Source organism: Megascapheus bottae, chromosome 4, assembly GCF_031878675.1.
Source record: "Megascapheus bottae isolate mThoBot1 chromosome 4, mThoBot2.hap1, whole genome shotgun sequence".
In the NCBI taxonomy this organism is placed as follows: domain Eukaryota; kingdom Metazoa; phylum Chordata; class Mammalia; order Rodentia; family Geomyidae; genus Megascapheus; species Megascapheus bottae.
The window spans coordinates 23,762,963-23,784,755 of record NC_143512.1 but is presented as its reverse complement, the minus strand read 5'-3'; the positions used below and the strand labels follow the sequence as shown (position 1 = coordinate 23,784,755).

The window sequence follows — 21,793 nt, the reverse complement described above, 5'->3', positions numbered from 1 at the left end:
TAAACAGTGAATTTTTTTCTTAACATCTTTCTAAATCTGGCATCTTATGTAGAAACGCTAAATTAAATTCCCAAATGGCTAGCAGTCACAGTGAAAGAAAAATGCCTATTTATTTGTTTTCCAAGCCACAGTTGTAAACTTTTTCTTTTGTCTTTGCAAGCTGCATCCATCCAAAGAATCAATTAACTTGAAGACATGCCAATTTAAGTCTACTAATATTTTTATAAATCTAATCAGAAACCTAGAGAGGACATTAGCCTAGAGCTTCAATAGGCTCCCAGAATTTTGGCCAAGTTTCTTGGTAAAGATCCTTCAGAAATATTTTTTCCTACTGATGAAGCCATTTGCTAAAGATAGATCAGTTTCATAGAGTACAAACATAAGGAAAATTACACGATCAAAGAAGCAGTAGATTTTAACTAACACTAGAGAAATGGAAAGTTATGACTCAAATAATGGAAAATATTTGATTGGCACTTGGCTTATCTGGATCACATTTGTAATCGTAGAATCTTAAGAAATTGAGAATAGGAGGAAAAGATTTCACTACCAATTGATTCTCAAAATATACTATAATACTATACTTAAGCACAATGGAAAACTATATAGGGAGGTTAGATTGGGGAGAGTGTACCCGGCCTGCCTAGTGGGGAAAAATGTTACTGAAACACTGACTTTATGTATGGAAACTGAACACAGTGGCAATGTCTCTAGTCTCACTAACCTTGTGAATATTAAAGAAAACAGCTTCCTAAAGAGTACAGGCATAAGCCATCACTTGGTGCTTGCTCCTGTTACACCTACTTACTAAATGAATCTGAGCACTAGCTGGACAATTTAGTTTAGAAAAGAAGACCTAAGCTAGACCATGTCTCAATTAATATTTTAGGTATATTGCATATATGTGTGTGAATTGTAGGAACGTGACAATCACCTTTGGCTAACTGCAAGAAAATGTGTAAGATCCTAACTGAAAAATATTAAAGCAAAAATTGGTATGACTTCATAGCTCAAGTCATAGAGTAACTAACTAGTATGAGAATTCAAGTACAAACCTCTTCCTACTGCCATACAAAACAGACAAATACAAAGAATGACCTTCCAAAACAAACAGCAGCTGAAGGAGTTTGCTATTAGTGGACATGCCTTGTAGGAAGTGGTAACGTTCTAGCGAAGTGAAAGAAAGTTAAACAATATGAAGACATAAAAATCATATTTACATTTAAGATACCATATTCACATTAAAGCAAAATATATAAATTTGGTAATAATGTAAAGATGGTATGCAACCCTTTTTTAATCTTAGAGTAAAACCCCCAAGCTCATGTTACAAAGCCAATATCACATTCATCCCCAAACCAGGGAATGACCCAGCAAAAAAAGAGAACTACAGACCAATCTTTCTGCCGAACACAGATACAAACCTCCTCAATAAAATACTAGCCAACAGAATCCAGAAACAAATTTTAAAAAATGATATGCTATGATCAAGTAGGATTAATCCCAGAGATGTAAGATTGGCTTAACATTCACAGATCAATTAATATAATACATCATATCAATGGAACTAAGTTTTAAAATCATATGATAATTTCTCTGGATGCCAAGAAGGCATTTGACAAAATACAGCATCCATTCATGTTGAAAGCACTAGAAAAAAATAGGAATAGGTACATTCCTTAAAATAATTAAAGCCATATATGACAAACCTACAGCCAGTATCATACTAAATGGAGAAAGACTGGAACCATTTACCTTAAAATCAGGAACTAGACAGGGATGCCCACTCTCTAGAACCCTTTGCCAGAGCAATAAGGCAAGAGAAGTACATCAAAGGAATCCACATAAGGAAAGAGAAAATTGAACTATTCCCAGATGACATGTTCCTTTACCTGAATGATCCAATAAGCTCCACTCCCAAACTCCTAGAACTCATAAATACTTTCTCAAAGTGGCAGGATAGAAACTCAACCTTCAAAATCCAGTAGCCTTTTTGTATGCCAACAATACACAAAGAGAAGGAGAAATCAAGAATGATCCCATTTGCAATAGGCCCCAAAGAATAAATATTTAGGAATTAACCTATCCAAGGATTTAAGGGAATTATTTATGAAAACTAGGAAAGCCTAAAGAAAGAAATTAAAGAGGACACCAGGAAATAGAAAGACATCTCATGCTCATGGGTAGGGAGAACCAACATAGTGAATATGGCCATACTGCCAAAATAGATATACAAACTCAATGCAATCCCCACAATCAAAATCCCGAAAAAATTCTTTACTGAAATAGAAGGTGCAATCCAAAGGATCATATGGAGCAACAAAAGACCTATAGTAGCCAAAGCAATTCTAGGCAAAAAGAGCAATGCTGGTGTTATTACAATACCAGACTTCAAACTCTACTATAGAGCCATAATATCAGAAAACAGTTTAATATTGGCGCAAAAATAGACCAGAAGATCAAAGGAAATGAATAGAAGTTTCAGAAATAAAACCACATACTTACAGTCAACTTTTATTCGACAAAGGGGCCAGAGATATACAGTAGAATAAATCCAGGCTCTTCAATTATTGGTGATGGGAAAACTGGAAAGTCAACTGCAGAAAACTAAAAATTTATCCCAGCCTATCACCACATACAAATATTAACTGAAAATAGATCAAATATCTCAATATCAGACCTGAAACCCTGAAGCTGCTACACAACAGAGTAAGAGAGATGCTGGAACTCATAGGCATAGGCAAAACCTTCATGAACAGAGTCCCAGGATCACAACAGATTGGAGAGATACTCAACAAATGGGACTGCCTAAAAATAAAATGTTTCTGCACAAAGGCATAGCTACTAAAGTGTAAAGACAGCCAATCAACTGAGAAAAGATATTTACCAATAATACATCAGACAGACACTTAATATCCAATATCAACAGAGAACTCAAGAAATTAATCCCCCTAAACCCAACAAACCAAACACTAAATGGGCACTGGAGCTAAAGAGAGACTTACCAGAGGAAGAGGTAAAAATGGCAAAGAAACACATGAGAAAATATTCATCATCCACAGTCGTAAAAGAAATGCAAATAAAAACAACCCTAAGATACCACCTTACCCCAATCAGAATGGCCAATATTCTGAACTCAGAAAATGACAAGTGCTGGCAGGGTTGTGGAGAAAGTGGAACCCTGTGGCACTGCTGGTGGGAATGTAAACTAGTACAACCACTCTGGAAAGTAGTCTAGAGGTTTCCCAAAATACTAAAAATAGACCTTCCCTATGACCCAGCCATACCACTCCTAGGCATCTATCCTGAGCATCATAACCCAGGATACGATAAGGACACCTGCTCAGCCATGTTCAGTGCTGCACTATTCACAATAGCCAAGTGATGGAAACTACCCAGATGCCCCACTGCAGATGAATGGATACAAATTTGTGGCACATATATACAATGGAATTCTACATAGCCAACAGACAAGATAAAATAATGGCATTTGCTGGGAAGTGGATGAAAGTAGAGAAAATAATGTTAAGTTAGATAAGTCACGACCAAAGGAACAGAAGTCACATGGTCCCCTTGATATGTGGATATTAGATCTATACAGCACAAGAGGGAGGACTTACTGTTCAGGTTCTCAAGGTCATTGACATGACCTTGGAGATATAAATGTAACTACATAGACATAAAATCTATGATGGGATATATACTCTGTAATCATAATGTAATATAGATTGATATGTATCTATGATATACAAACTCTCAGTTTAATTTTAAATTTGTTCTTAAATTTATGTGCCAGTGATTGTATATAGTTATCCCATTCTTGAATATTTATTTGTTAAATGTGACATTTGAAATACGATGTAAAAAAATGTTAATAAAATCTAAAAAAATTATTAGTGTAAAACTAAGTGTAAAAAGAGCTAAGAGTAAGAAAATCTACAAGAATTCATAATAGTATATAACATGAAAATATGTAAATATGATCCTGAAAATATAAATATGTCTGGTGAATACAAAAGAGTATAAGTATATTGCATATAATTTGATAAAGGTGTTAGCAACTTGACACATCCTATTGTGATTACCAGACACTTTATGCAAGCTCCTTAATAACCACAGACAATGCATAAATCAAGAGAAAGGAATCAGAAGCATATTACCACAAACCTGAGTGAATTTCAAAGAAAGGCTTCAGGAAAAGAATTTAAACCATAGGATTTAGTAACATATTTTCTACAAGAAGAGACATCGTGGACACAAACATAATTACACAAATATACAAAAAATCATTTAAATGAAAAACAAATTTAGTTAAGTTTCCAGATTTACTTGAAACATAAGAATGAACTGTATTTTATACACCAGCATATGAAAGAAAAAAAATACTTAGGATTATATATAAACAAGGAAATGAAAAGCTTCCATGATAAAACTGTGAATGTTGCATAAAGCTATTAAAGATACTAGTAAGTGAAAAACAGTTCTTATTAATGGATTGGAAGTGTAAATATTTTTATACATAATGTGCAGAACTCTTAAGATTTCACAATAAGAAAGTTTTTAAAAATCTCAGTAAAAAATAAGCAAAATAGATACCTGAATAGACACCTCACCAAAATATATACAATGGAAAATAAGTATATTAAATGAAATTATGCAGTATATATAATAAGGAAAATACAAATTAGAATAATAATGAAAAGTCATCATGCATAAATGCATAAGGCATTATCAATAACTAAAACACGGGTGACATGAAACATTGATGAGAATGAGCAACAATGGATATTCTCATTCAGTGATAGTAGAAAGTAAACCTGAGAAAATCAATAGACCTTCAACTTAAAAAATTATTGTAATTAATAGAAGGGTTACAGTTATATTCTCCAGATAGGGGGTGCATTACTTCACACACATTGATACCCCTTCTCATGTTTTTGCCCTCATTTCCCTCCCCCCATCTTGTTTTCCCTCTTCCCTTTCCATATTATTTCATTTATTTATTTATTTGCATTTTATTTTATTTTTATTATCATTATCCTCAAGTATTTTGTAAAAGGAGCTGCCATTTAACAAAGAAGTTTATGAATACAATATATGGATTTTAATCTGAAAACATTCTCATACTGTATTTTCACACATTCATGGTGTCCTCTCCCATTATTGTTAGTGTGATACTCCAAACCCATATATATATATGTATATATATACAAACACACACACATATATATATATATGTACATATGTGCATGTGTGTCAGAGTAAGAGAGAGAGAGAAAGAATTTGTGTCAGAGTAAGAGAGAGAGAGAAAGAATTTGTGTCAGAGTAAGAGAGAGAGAGAAAGAGAGAGAGAGAGAGAGAGAGAGAGAGAGAGAGAGAGAGAGAGAGAGAGAGAGAGAGAGAGAGAGAGAAAGAGAGAGAGAGAGAGAAAGAGAGTCATTTCTACTAATGACTTTCCCTAGATAGTATATTTGGGCATACGATGTATCCCCTAGATTCTGTTTTATTTCAAGGTCAAAATTCTTTGAGTCAGGAGAATTAACAGATTTCTAAAATAATTAGCAGAAGTATACCACTTAGAATCCATCAATACTTAAACCAATTTCTGTTTTAATAATGATTATACTTATGCCCTGGGGAGCATATAACCAAATTACTATTGCTGTCAAATTTAATTGAAAAGCTTCTCCTATGTCTTACAAGTATACATCATATTCATCTTTAATAAGAAAGATAGTAAGGATAAAAAAGAAGGGAAAAACAAGCCACCCCTCCAACCCACTAACTTTATCTATTAAACACAGTCAAATAATTTTAGAAATCAACCTAGCCATTGGAAAAAGAAGTTGACTATCCAAATATCTGCATAATTGAAGGAAACAAGAATACTATTATGATTCAAAATAATCCAATTTGCAATGCAATTTAACCCAGGCCTCTTATTCATGTATATAGTTCAAATCTTTTCTTCTACTATTTATTTTGAGTACAATGTGTAAGAAATGGCTAATAAAATACAGGCAGAAATAGTTCTCTAGATACAGCCATTTATGTATATCCTGTAAGTTGCTCATTCCAACAAAAATGCAGACACATCAGTGAACACAAAAGGACTCTGCAATATCACTGTCATGACAAAGCTTAACCAGTGTCTTAAAATTTGGCTTCTCTAAGCACTTCCAAGATAATGACAGTTTTTCTAGGAAGCTTTGCCTTAGTTTTACTTTAATGTTATATTAAAATGAACAACTTGGATGAGGACTAGATCACACTATTAGTGATTTCCCATCCTTACCATAATAATTAAGTCCAGCTGACTTGCCTGACATCTGCTTCGTTATACCCTTATAGAAAATATGTGGCTAATATGTTGTGAAATACTTGAAATAAAATTATCATGCTCTTGATAACAGCCGTATTTGCATCACAGATATAGACTACTCTCAATTTTGAGAGTACTGAGTTCAACTTAAGGAATGTATAAATGAATGAAGCAAAACAGCCAGGGGTAATAGTCAAATGATGATGATGATGATGGTGATGTTAATAGTAATAACAATAAGAGAAGGTCTTAGCTCTGCCCTCTGAGCTGAATCTTTTTATGTATTTAAAGATGGAATATGAAGGATTGACTGCCAAATTATTTCCCCAAGTCAAGCAAAGCAGCAGGTGTGAGCTCACAGGTTTTACCACCAGCAGGTCATTCTGTTCTCACTCTAGATGGAGCATTTAATCCTTGGTCTCCAAGAGACGATAGCCCATTTTTAATTTTCTGCTCCTTTATTAAGATCCATATAATTCCAACCTCAAATCCACCCCCTTGCACAACCTCCTTTCCTGCAGAAAGTTGTCTGCCCCAAGCTGTTCTTCAATAAACTGTCCTTGCCTATGGAAAATTGTGATCTTTTCCTTTCTCCATCTTCCTAACAATAATTAATAATAACTTCATAGCAGGCTTGTCTTAATATTTTACATGTGCCTTCTGTATTTTTTCTTTATCCAAATTTTTCTAAACTATAGGAAGATATATGAGGACTAAAGACTAAGGACCCAAAGTTTCCAGGGCTGAATGACCACAGACTGAAACTATGCAGCAATTGTATTCTTCAGGTTTTAAGCACACAAACAGAGATCTTAAGAACATTGAAAATGCTTAAAATTTTTTTAAAAAATAATTTGGATGAAGGGTGAACAAATGAAATTGTGGAACCCACTAGAGACTCTTTAAAATAACATATAAAGACAGGAGAGGAAAACTGTGAGAGAGCATGGGAAGGGGTAACATTCTCCAGAAAGAAGTGTTTTCATTACCTGTCTTTGTAACTCCTCTGTACATTACCTTTGTCACAACGACTTCAAAAAGCTACAAAAAATTGGAATGGAAATGATAGTCTGCTTTGCTTTTCCTCTAAATTAAATTTATCCAACTATTTATTCAACTATTCTTTAAATGATTAAATCTCTCATGTAAGTCATTGTAAGATACCGATGGCTAATAATGCTAAATTGTGCTTTCAAATAAAAAAAATGTCCTCTTTGTAGAATCTATTATAAAAAGACAAATGCAACAACAAAACCTTGTCTTGAAGAACAACCATGTAGTTGCACTTGCATGGTCTGGACCTTTGAACTTGGATAGAATTTGCCCAGATGTCTGGGAGAGCATTTTCTCCACGATGAAGCTTCCTTGTTTTTTGGTTTCACTGAAGGGAAAGCAAAATTCTTTTGATTCATTAATTTAAAAATAGAACAACAGAAGTTGAATTACTTGACAGATGAGTGAGGCATTACTGGATACCCTGCAGATGTCAATTAGAGATATTTGGCACAACGTTATTTTCTGTTACTAGAAAAACCATGAATTGAAGAAAGCCAAAATTAAAGGATTTTAAAGAAAAATTAGAAACTTTTGTCCTTCACTGGTGGCTCAGGCCTGTAATCCAGGCTACTTGAGGCTGAGATCTGAGGATCACGGTTCAAAGCCAGTCAGTGAATAAAAGTCCAAGAGACTCTTTTTTTTCATATATTTTTTATTGTAATTAATAGAAGGGTTACATGATATTTGCCAGATAGATGGTGCATTAATTCCCATACATTGATACCCTTTCACATGTCTTGGTCCCCATTTCCCTCCCCCCACTCCCACCCCCACCCCTCATCTTGTTTTGTCATAATCAGTAGAAACCTTGGGCTCTCCTAGCAGAGATTTGCAATAGACTAAAACCTTGATACAAAAGGCCATATAGTAGGACGCTAAATGAAAGGACCTCTAGGATATAAAAGCAAAAGCCATATAATGAGTGATTGTTGTCCTTAAGGTACTATGTTCTCTCTCATCACTTTTGCTGTCCCTTGGTTATCTCATATTGTTACAGTATCTCACTTTGTTATCTGATATATTGGATATATTTGTATTTGGTTATTTGAAATTGGATAGGGAACGGGAGAAAACCAAGAGACTCTTATCTCCAATTAACCACCAGAAAACCAGAAGTGGCACTGTGACTCAAGTAGTAGAATAGTAGCTTTGAGCTGAAGAGTTCAGGGGCAGCACCCAGGCCCAGAGTTCAAGCCCTATGATCAAAAAAAATAAATAAATAAAAATAAAAATAAATAAAATAAAAGAAGGATTAGAAATGTTTAAGTAAAATTCTTGTAGCTACTTCAACACATGGAAAGGAATTGCTGTTTACCTGGAAAATGTTAATTTTATTTTCATTAACTGGACAAGGCAGTGAATGCTTTCAACAATAGAATTCATAATCAGAAAGCAATTAATTTTTACTCTGGATGAAAAAGCTTTTAATTTTATAGAACTGGGGCAGAGGGATTTTCACAATACAGTTTCCTCAAGGGCTTTTTAGGAAATGAGTTTAGTGCACAATCATGCTGCTTTTCCAAGTTATCCATCAAGTCATTCTTTCTTCATACAGGCTTTTAAATTTTAAACTCTTTCTTAACTCAGTTTTCTTATTTTTCCTACTAAAAATCTGTACTTTTATACTTTTTGCAATCATTTGAGTTTTAAATGTTTGCAGAAAACCATGGACTGATAAATACCATGTACTGCAATCAACTAAGCAAGCATAAAAACTAAATATATAAAAAGGAAATGAGCAGAAGCTACTAAGAACTGATGTTCAGATGATTAAAGGCAATGTTTTCTGACATTATGTAAAATTAGGTTAGTAGGACATTATTTCATACTGTATATTATTGATCTTGCTCCATTTTGCTTTTATCTATATAACTATCCCCTGACCTGTTTATTTCCACGATATGACTCTTAAATGCTGGACTCTAGGAAAACTCAAATGTAGGCAGTTCAGACAGAAGAGATTAGATAGTGCAGTGGGATGGACTAGTTAAATGGCGAAGGTCTGCTTAAAGATATTTGGATAGGGGCAGGGAGTTTGGCCTAGTAATTGGCAAGGAGATGAAGTTTGTTAGTATTGTGAGTTCATCACTACTAAGTAAGAAGAAAATCTAATTGGAAAAATTTAAATAACTTTAGACAAAGCCTGGGAATGCTACTTAAACAGGAAACTTTTCAGATATTTGTAAAATCTGACTGTCTTAGGTCAAACCTAGAGAATTTATCTAAATATTAGTAGCTTGTGATAATACTGATGTCTTGAGTTCCTGATTTGACCTACTGTAAAGAACTTAGAATTCATACTTCCTTTCATGTTAGCAATAAGTAGATGTCAAAATTATTATACACACAAAAGAGTATTTCTTAGTGTAAGTAACACAAAATGGATAGATTTTCTTACAAATCCATTAATATATCCAAGGCTGACTTCAAAGGATGCAGTGAGGTTCAGAAAGAAAGATCACAAACAAATTTTCAGGAGACATCAGGAGACCATGAAAGGGGGAGGAGGAGGGAGAATCAGAAGGAGGGAAAAGGAGAGGGAGAGGGAGGGAGGAAGAAAGACAGAGACAGAGAGAGAAAGGGAGAGACAGAGTGAAGTGGTTGAGCGGTTTTCTAAAACCCTGATCAGAAGAGAAGTGCCCTGAAGTTCAATAACTTGCTGGAAATGCTTAGTAGGAGTTCAAGTTTTATTTTATTAAAACATTAAATCATATCTATGTGGATGTTCTATCATCATGGTTCATGATGGTGTAAAACATAATAACGACTTCTCTACAGGAGGTTCAGTATCTACTCTCCAGAAACCATGAATAAAGTTTGTAGTTTCACGATAAAATGAAAATAAGTTTGCAAATGTAATTACATTTGCTATTCATGTTGCCCAGTGTAATAACAGGAGCCATTAAAGGTAGAAGAGAGGCAGAATGAAACTCACAGCTTGAACTTGGTAGTGTGAAATGGACTTGAGTGGCCACTGCTGCCTTTGAAGATGAAAGAGAACCACGAATTAGAAAAGCAGGCTGCCTCTAGGAGGTGGAAAAGACAAAACAAAAAATCTAGATTCACTCCTACAGACTATAAAAAGAAATGCAGTAGAAATTTCAACATAGAACTATAGGGTAATAATTATTTGACGCACTAAATCTATAGAGATTTTCTACAACAGTGATAAGAAACTAAATCACCAGTTATCATGGGGAGATAAGAACTCCAAGATAGTTATCTCAAAAACTGCAACTTAGTATTACTACAAATGGATCTTCCATTTCAAGAACATTCCAGAACCATTTACATGCATACATCGTAATTAAGAGTGCTCTCAAATGTATACACACGCACACACATACACACACACACACACACACACACGACGTATTGCTGAAAGAACTAACTACAAATTTCTTACAGAATTCAATTTGATTTCTATATTTTAGATGCTTTACTATGTTGGTTTATGGGATGCTAAGTGTGAATGATTTATAGTTCTTATATTTCTGTGCATATATACAATCCTTGCAAAGAGAGAGCTTGCATGTCTTTGTATGCATGTTTCTTACTACTCTCTCTCTCTCTCTCTCTCTCTCTCTCTCTCTCTCTCTCTCTCTTCACACACACACACACACACACACACACGGACACACGGTCTCTGGCATATAATGATTTAGCTTATGAGATTTTGTTTATTTCATTTTACTTAACCATAGTGTGAAATAAGCATTCAGGAATTTTCAGACTTCAAAACTGGATCTTTTTGTGGGTTGAAATGAAGTATTATGTTCTGTTGTGAAGCTGGGAAGTAGCCTTGAGCAATACCTCCCAATCAGCCACAGAGTCACACAGGTGAACACGGAATATTCCATGGTGCTCATCTATGAAGTACAGGAGATCAGTGGATGTGTTTATTGGGATATGAACCCATTAGAACACACACACACACACACACACACACACCAATCTTCTGAAAACTTTATGGCATTTAAGGAATCTTCACAGAGATAGCTATATCTATCTGTGTAATTTCCCAGTAACCTGAAAATAAAACCTCCTCTACTCCTCTTCCTTTTCTTTCTTTCTTTCTTTTTTTTTGCTTCATCATTTTCTTAAAGGCAAGGACTATTATTTCTGATCAAATTTCTGACACACTTGCACTTTTATTTGTATTTTTCTGGACAACATCAGATGAATATATGGATAGTTTTTGCATACAATAGCATCTTTTACTAATTAAAACAAAAGGGTAAAAGTGTTGTTCATCTTCTAAGTAAAAGCTACCTACCACTTAAACAAGCATAAATTATAGAGTATGTGTATTCTTTTTAAATAGTTATAGATAAATCTATGCTGAATAATTAAGCAATTCTGTTTTTACTCAAATTAAGGAAGCTAAAAAAAATTGACCTTTAAAACCATAATTAAATGATTCTCTAGTATTAGGTAGTTTTGATTTAAGTTTCATACAAGTTATGTGGTTTGCTGATATTTTCTATATTTTCACTAGAACTGGCTACTTCTGAAAACATGCACTTATAGCTGTCTTTGAATTTTTTCTGAAAACTAGGAATGCATGCAATATTACGAAGATATTTTAAAACTAAACATCTGCCAAAGAAAAGCAGTAGTAAGTTCCTCTTATCTGAAACTTTCAAAAAATAGGCCAGTGCTCCTTTATTCTGGAACACTTGAGTGCTAAACAGCTCTTTTATTTAATTAAACACTCAAAGAGCTAAAAGAAAGCTAGAAAAGGTATCTTTTTAAGTCAATACATAGTTATCATTCTACACTTATCAAATAAATAAAGGTCAAAAAAATAAGAATCCTAGGGGCCGGGAGTTTGGCCTAGTGGTTAAAGTGCTTGCCTAGCGTGCATGAAGACCCGGGTTCGATTCCTCGGTACCACATACATAGAAAAAAGCCAGAAATGGTGCTGAGGCTCAAGTGGTAGAGCTCTAGCCTTGAGAAAGTCCAAGGACAGTGCTCAGGCCCTGAGCTCAAGCCCAGGACTGGCAAAAAAAAAATAAGAATCCAATGCAAATGAATAATTTCCTTAGTTTCCATTTAGTAACTGCATATTCCCAGGAATATTTATGAAATAATTTTAAAGTTATGCACCAGAATCATGAAATATACTTGTATATCTGCCCTAATATCAATTACCTATTGAAATTTAATCCTATTTTTTCTATTGCTCACCTCTTGTATGGATTTTTGTATTGTATTTTTATCAGTGAAAAAATGTCAAGATTATTGCTAGTGCCAAAAAATTAAAAAGTAACAATGGTGTACATATTTTAAGCAATAATTTGGATAAGTTTAATTTCAAGGAAACAGTGAAAGAAGCTTTCAAGAGAGATAGTGTCTGAGAATGAAAAGCGATACAGAAGTTAGCTTGGATTTGTGAGACGATATCAGGTGCAAGTAAGCTGGCATAATCCAGTGCTGACATTCCCTGATGAAAATTATTGATTGCAAGATGAGGTATTAACATGTTGTATGCAATTTAACTCAAAGCCATGCATTTTATAAGAGTAGAGAAAGAGATTTATAGTCAACATTATACCAAATGCCAATTACTAGAAATAAGTATCATGTCTTAAACTATGAAATGGTTGACCATTTCATTTTGTGCCTTTTAAAAAAACTAATTTGATTTTGTTTCATATACTTTTTATTGTAATTAATAGAAGGGTTACATGATATTTGCCAGATAAATGGTGCATTAATTCCCATACATTGATACCCTTTCACATGTCTTGGTCCCCTTTTCCTTCCCCCCCACCTCCACCCCTCATAAGTAGACAACTTTTAGCCATTAGAAGAATTCAAAAGTAAGAAAAGAGGAATGCTATTGTGAAGAGACTGTTATGGCTTGGATTTGAAATATTTCCCGAGATTTCCATGTGGAAGTTTTAGACCTTTGTCAGTGGTTTCATGGTGAGAAACATTGTGAGAAAGGGTGCCTTGGGACATGTTTTCAAGTTACATGTGTCCCTTATGCTGTATACTTTCTTTTACTTTGTTCCTGGTCACCAAGAGCATCTCCTACCACATGCTCCCTTCCTCCCTTCCTAGGCATTGAACCTTATTTTTGGACAGAAGCAACTGGACCAAGCAACAATGTTTCCTGTTCGAAGCTTTCTTCCTCTCCCTCCTCCCACCTCTCTCTCCTCCCCCTCCCTCCCTAGTCTCTTTTGTCACTGTGATGAACTGCCTAACACAAGACCCTTGACATACTTTATTTTTTTTTCATTGTAGGGGTAATGTATAGAGAAGGGTTACAGTTACATTAGTCAGGTACATTACTTCTGACACATTGATATCCCTTCTCATGTTTTTGTCCCCATTTCCTTACCCCCACTCCCCCCCAATCATCTTGTTTACCCCCCTTTCTTTCCCTATTTCAAATAAACAAATAAAGGTATAAATAATATACCAGGTAACAAAGTCAGATACAATAACAATATGAGATTAACCATGAGTGCAAAAAAAATGGTTAGTCTGGTATTCTAAGTCTTCAGAATAAGAGAATTTAATTTATATCGCTAGGGATTAAACCTCATTATTCACATACATACTGGACAAGCTTTCAACTACTTATTTAAAACCCAGACTCTAGAAATAAAACTTTTGGTAGTCACTGAGGATCACTGCTAGGGCCTTATGCATAATAAGTGTTCTACCATTGAACTACATCCCTGCCCCAAATAACTTAAGAATAAGAATAATACTCATTTCCATGTATTGCATACCCTTTTTCCCCTATCTAGTTCTTACTAAGTGGACAATACTATGCCTTAGAATTTGAATAGCAATGTATTTAGGTAAGCATATCTATTTATATGAAAAATAGTCAATGAAAACAAGTATTCAACAATAAATACAAAAAATAAAATAAAATAAGAATTACCAGTAATCATCATGAAAGAAAAACCCATTATAACTGCAATGTTTCTCTCCAGGAATTGAATTTTTTCCAACTTAAATGTTTCCCTGTAGTTCCTGTTTAATGTAACAGATCCAGTATGACATTCTCTATGAAAAAAAAAAGTTTGGTGGAGTCATAACTGAGGACAACAAAAACATCAAAAGCTAAAAGGATCTTACTTTAACATCCCAAAGCTTCAGCGAAGAAATGCCAAAGGAAAGATAAAGCTTCTCAAACAGCCAGCCCTGACCCCTAGATGTGAATGTACATGACTGCTTGTTTTTCTGTAGAGCAGAACTAAAAAGACATCTTGTGCTTCTCCAAAATCCATTTGATATCAAGGTCAGAACTGGTTAGTCAAGTGTGTCCTCTCTCTTCAAGGGGCTGCCAAGGAGATTTAGAGGTCTTTTTGGTCAAGCTGTACAGTGTGTGAATGTGGGCTTCTGAGTCCAGGGTAAATAGCCAATCTCCCTCACAGCTACTTCTCAACTTTTATAGTCAGAAAAGAAACAAAAATTCAGCACATACTTTTGCAAGCAGATAAAAGTTATGTAATAAAGTAACAAGAAAAAAATTCATTATTTCTTTGTGAAAGCCAGAGAAGTTTTGAATACTTTAAAGACTTAATATTTCACATTAACTTTTAAATAACTTCAGTAGTAAAGTGAAATGCATCTTGATTTCATTTGGCAAATTTTATGTGGGCAGGATATTATGGAGAAAAATATGCTGAGATTCTAAAATAGAAAAATCTATTTCCCAAGAATATCACAAAACAAATTGGATGTTAGAATTGAGAGTATGGGAAATGCTACTGATTTTAAAGGGAATATTTTTCATGATTGTTCTTCACTTACTGAAAAATTTATTTTAACATAGAAGTCTTTTCCCATATTACTGTTATTAGTGGAAGTCTACCTGTAGGAAAGTCCAACAAATAGTTCTCTTTGCAGGTCTGTTTTTTATCCACATTTTTATTGTAATTAATATTGGGTTACAGTTATAATCACCAAGATAGAAGGAGCATTATTTTACACACATTGATACCCCTTCTCATGTTTTTGTCCCCATTCCTATCCCCTTACCCCTCTTAAACATCTTTTCTCCCCTTCCCTTTCCTATTTCAAATAAATGAATGTATATACAATATACCAGGTAACAAAGTCAGATAAAATAACAATATGAGATTAACCTATGAGGGTAAAAAAAGAGAAGAGAAATAACAGTACATAAACAACAACAATCACACAAGATAAACCTCTTGTTTTCATATCCTAGAGATCCTTCCATTTAGCCTCATCCTATATGACCTTATGTACATAGGTTTTGAGCTATTGCAATTCTCTGCTAGGAGAGTCCTAGATGTGTACTAATTCATAATAAATGAGGAAAACAATGGAGCCTATATTCCTATGGGTCTGGCTTACTTCACTTAATATGATTTTTTCTCCGCTCCCCCCCACCCCCCCCCCGCAGGTCTGTTTTATGAGCCACTTGCTTTGGTCTTTACCTCTGACAACAGGCCTTGGTCACAACACTTAGCACTGAACTAGAAAGGTTTTCAGAGGGGTTGTATGCTATGATATGTCAAGATGAACACAGCTGTTAAGATTTTTAATAGCCATATCAAATTTGATGATAAATATGACCCCATATTAGTTTGTATCTTTAAGAATTATGACTCACAGGTTTCAGATAATTTCCCTGCAATAGAACAATGGGTAGCTCCTCTATCTTTGGTTTCTGTATACTTTTCCTGGATGTCATTTTGTTCTAATAAAATCTACTTCATATTGAAGTGTGTTAATCCTCTTGGCCAATGAGTAAATTATGGGATCTCTCCACTAAACAAAACCATTAACAGGATGTAGCACCTTCAGAAAATCTTCATACTTATTGATTTTACTGCTTGATGACATTCATGGTTTTTCCACATTTCTAAATCAACACAAAGAAAGGAAGCAAATTTAATTCTTGATCAAAATCATGGGTTCAATTACATAGATTTGTCTTGCTGAATTTTCTGAGATCTTTAAACTTGGTTATTTCCTTCACTACTTATATACAAAGAAATTGGTTAATATTAGCTACTTGGAGTTAGAAGATAAATCTTGTTTAGGTGAGAAGAATAACCTCATGAATTAACTTAACATGAAAATTAAGATAAATTGATGAAAAGTAAGACACAAAGGATTATATGGTTATCAAAGTATATTACTTACATAAGGACTATTTTGAAATGAAGGCAAAGGAACAAGTTCAAGCAGGATGAGTGCCCTGTTCATTTCCTGTCTTCCTGAAAGCAAAACATAACTTGTTCCTATGATGGCAGCCCTCACTTTCTCAAACAGGAGAGGAAACATTCTTACCATAGAGGTAGAGGCACCAGCAGAATCTGTACGAACATGCCACACACACTAGCTTTATACACTGATAGGTGCTCTTGTATAATTACCTCCTTATATTTACCACTCTCCTGAAGTCCAGAAACCCTTTTCTTGACTTTTTATGAAGTCTGTTACCCTTTGTCTATATGGTAGAAAAACCTCAAAGTCTATTTTTTCATTTGAATTTTTTTTCCCCAGCTCTGTCTTACCACACTAATTACAGGCCCAAGCTCTTAAACTAAGAGTAAAGAATTGTTTTCAATCACATAGGTAGAATAGGTAATGACACTGGAAAAGAAAAGGTTTCTGATTCCCCAGTTTCCAATAAACATAAAAGATATTAATGGAACAACAGAACAATATCAAGATGAAAGGACTCAGTCCGCAATCACAGTTTGGGGGGACATATTCAAAGAATGCATTAAAGATAACAAAGATTTTGTATGGGCTAACTATATCATAGTGGTGAAGTGGCTAACTGTATCACAGCTCCTTGACAATCCTTAGCCCATCGACCATTGTGGGTGTCCCTCAAAAAGACGAACATAACTATTTTTCAAGCTATAGTAATCTCATAAAGGTCCTACATAATAACTGAGAAACTGAGTTAGAAATTTCCCATAATATAATTTCTGTCATAAAACTTCTGTTGCATCTCTCTAAATTATAACAATTTTTATATTTTTATAGTTTTCAGGTATAAAGTTTTCTCCCAACAAGCAAGTTACATTTGTCTCATAAGTATGGTCACTAGAACGTGTGCTTCTTAAGGGTTTCAAGTCGTTTATGAGGAAACAATAAAATTAGCACATGCAGATGTCATGCTGTGATTCTAAGTTTAGAACCATGCTCATGAAAATATTTAATTAATGTCTGTAACCATTGTAATGTGATAACTTTGAAATTATCTCACTAGTATTGAAAGAAATATTCTATGGCAGGAGAGATATGTTTTGTTTGAATTTAGTCAATGCCAGAGGAATTAGACTTTTACACTAAATATATTTAAGGAATGGAAATTGTATTTGGTTTCCCTTTTCTTTTGCTTAAGTTTCTGAGAGTCTTTGTTGGATTTGAGTTTATTTATTATATGTACTGCTTTTAGTAAAAAGTACTTTATAAGCACATTATAAATCTTATTTTGAGTTCATATTTATGCATATCAAAAGCCTATAGCATCATCCAGAATAATTAATAGCCAAATAAAAACTAAATCAAATGAAACCTTTATTACATGTTTATATCTATATACATATACATGTAGATATAAAGTGTGAATATAGATATAGGTATAGATATAACTGAATAGATATAATTATACTGTATTTATATACTGTATTTATATACAGATATACATATACAAATATGTGTATTTTTTTAATTCTAGATTAAACCAAGGCATTATACATCCCAAGCAGATATAGAACCAAGGATATAGAACAGAGATTCTATATCCTCAGTGCCTTATTGCTCAATATTTTTACATTTTTATAATGACTTATGTGGAGATAATGTTACTAATATAGCTGTTACTTAAGATTTAATAATTCTTCAGGAAAACAAAAGAATCTGATGTTTAAGCTTCATATACTTTTAGTTCTAGATATATATTTAAGTAAGTATAGTCACATCTGAAATTACTAGGACTCAAATTTATAAACCATTGGAATGGCTAAATACCACTTTGCATACAAAATCTATTCAATTTGAGCTGTAAAATTTAGGAGTTACTACAATATGTGATCATAGTTTCATCTTGTGTTTAAAGGAGTTATGCAAATCCAATGATTTGATTTGCAACTCGTGTTTCGGAGTTCTTTGAAACCTATGAATTAGTAATTCTAATAAGGATAATTCTGTATTGAGGCAAATAAATCTTACTATTGAGTTATGTTCCACTACTCATTATGTTCACTTTTTATTTGAAGAGATTATTTTGAATAAATCTTGTTTCCTACAAAAAAAGTACATGCACAAAAAAAATGCTTAGATATACATGGATACATATATGTATATGTATTGTGTGTGGATAGTTTATTCTGGAAGATTCTGAAATTATAAAATATAAATACATCTTAAAGAAAATTATTACTTCCAATCCAGGTACCAGGGGGACTGATATCAGAAGAATTTATGTTCAAGACCAGCTCAGTTATACTGATAAGATTCCTTCTCAATAGCTGAGTGTGGTGGCCTATCATATTAGTTACATGGAAGGCTGCGATTGAAAGTTTCAAATTTGGGGTCCAAAACCATCTCAAAAGAAGAAGCTGGATGTGTTTATATATAGCTGTCACCCAAGCTACCATAAGAAAAATAGAATAGTATATTATTCCCTAAGTGGGAGCTCTGACACAAGTAACAAGTATACAACAAGAAAGGCTAGAGGCAAGTCTTAAGTGTTACAATGTCTGTCTATCAAGTAGTAAGGCCCAAGTTCAATCCTAGTAGCAGCAGGAAAAACAAAACAAAACAAAAATTAAAGAAAAAGAAAATAAGTACTTCTAACTACTTGGTGGTTGCTTATTCATTCTTTATGAAAAAAAGATTATACTTTTTTAGCTAAAGTATCTCACTTATTTCAAATTTACTGTATCTTGAATATATATTTGCAGGATAGAAACGTTTTCACTACTGGTGGAACCAAAATACTAATACTGACAATAAAAATCATAGAGCATAATATTTATTTTTATTTTAGAAAAGCAAATTGCTAATGAATTTATGAAGCATGTTACAATCAGAAAATATTGACAATGGAAATTCCATACTTTATATTAATGATGTGTTATTGTAAACACATGAAATCATTAAATAAATATTTTCCTAGCTATTTGGTAATTAACTGGATTAGGCCGAACTCTCAAAAATCTTCCAAAATTGCTATTTTGGTGATGTGTAGAGCCTTTGATACTTGAAATTATTTAAATCTATCTTAAATTCAAGTTAAATTTTATAGAAGAGGAAATTTTTTTCATACATATTTTATTGTAATTAATAGAAGGGTTACATTATATTCACCAGATAGAAGGTGCATTACTTCACGTACATTGATACCCTTTCTCATATCTTGGTCTCCATTTCCCTCACCCTCATCTTGTTTCCCCCACTTCCCTATCCAATTTCAAATAACCAAATACAAATATATCCCATATATCAGGTAACAAAGTGAGATACTGTAACAATATGAGATAACCAAGGGACAGCAAAAGAGATGAGAGATAACATAGTACCTTAAGGACAACAATCACTCATTATATGGCTTTTGCTTTTATATCCTAGAGGTCCTTTCATTTAACATCACACTGTATGGCCTTATGTATCTAGGTTTGCTCTATTCTAAACCTCTGCTAGGAGAGCCCAAGGTTTATACTGATTATGACAAATGAGGGAAACCATTGAGCCTATGTTCCTTTGGGTCTGGCTTACTTCACTTAATATGATTTTTTCTAAGTCTTTCCATTTCCTTGCAAATTGGGCAATATCATTCTTTCTGACAGCAGCATAGAATTCTATTGTGTATAAATACCACATCATGTTGATCCACTCATCAACTGAGGGACATCTAGGTTGGTTCCATATCTTTGCTATGGTAAATAATGCTGCAATGAGCATTGTTGTGCTGGTAGATTTAGTATGCCCTTGTTTCTGGATGATTGGGTAAATGTCAAGTAGTGGAATTGCTGGGTCATAGGGAAGCTCTAAGTTTAGTCTTTTGAGGAACTGCCATACTGCTTTCCATAGTGGTTGAACGAGTTTGCACTCCTACCAGCAGTGTAGTAGTGATCCCTCCTGGCCACATCCCCTCCACCATCTGTTGTTATTATATTTCTTGATCCTGGCCATTCTAACTGGAGTGAGGTGGAATCTTAGAGTTGTTTTGATTTGCATTTCTTTTATGACCAGAGATGTTGAGCATTTCTGCATGTGTCTATACGCCATTTTTGTAGAAGAGGGAATTTTAATTTAAAAATGTATTTGGGATCCCGGCACAGTGGTTCATGCCTGTAATCCTAACTACTCAGGAGGCTGAGACTTAGGATCACAGTTCAAAACCAGCCTCATGAGACTTTTATCTCCAATTAATCAGTAGAAAACCAGAAGTGGTGCTGTGGCTCAAGGGGAAGAGTGGTAGCCTTGAGCTGAAGAGCTCAGAGACAGTGCCCAGGCCCAGAGTTCAAGTCCCATGACCAACAAAAAAATAAAAAATGTGTTTGGGGAGGGGAAGAAAATATAAATAAATGGTTTGACAGAGATAGTCACTGGACACTATATTGGAAATGAACTATACAACTTGGGGGAAAGGAGTTCAGGTGGGATAGTTGGTAGAAAACAAGTTAAGAGGTAACATTTCAAAATAAATATACTCATTTCCTGCATTATGTATCTGAAACCCATCTATACAACACCTTTACACTAATTTCTTTAAGTGTAGATTTCCTCTGAGAACTGCTGGGTTACACCTGTAATCCTAGCTACTCAGGAGATTATGATCAGAGATCTTGGTTCTAAGCCAGCTCTGTCAGGAATGTCTGTGGCACTCCAATAAATTACTAAATAAATAATTAATTAATTAAAAATAAAGCCAGAACTGGAGCTGTGCCTTAATTGGTAGAGAAAAACAGGCTAAGGGAAAACGACTCATGTCCTTAGTTCAAACTCCAAAACCAGTTCTCCACCAAAAAAATTATATATCCGTATATACTATATACTGTATAACTCATATTATTTATGTAATTATATATTATATATAAAAACATTTCCTCTAATTTCTAACCCTTAAACTCATGGTAAGTATATTCCCTCACAAATGTATACTCCCTCATGAATTATTGAAATTTAAATATATATATAAACATTTTCATAATTCTGTGCTTGTTTGCCATATCTCCTTCGCATTGACATTTTCAAGTATTCAAAATAGCTTCAAACTCCAGATATGAATGTAGGTGATGTACTCCATTCTTTTCCTCCCTCCCTCCCTTCCTTCCTTCATTCCCTTCTTTCTTCCGTCCTTCCTTCCTTCCTTTCTCCTGCTTGCTTGTTTGTTTTCTTTCTTTCTTTCCTTCCTTCTTTCTTTCTTTTTCTTTCTCTACCTCTTTCTTT

General features: G+C 34.0%; 1 pseudogene across 5 annotated transcripts in view; it reads left to right on the top strand.

Moving 5' to 3' along the window:
• LOC150064157 (small ribosomal subunit protein eS27-like pseudogene) overlaps nucleotides 1–21,793 on the top strand; it is a 116,237-nt pseudogene that overhangs the window by 5,564 nt on the left and 88,880 nt on the right. The gene's annotated exons all lie outside the window — the stretch shown is intronic.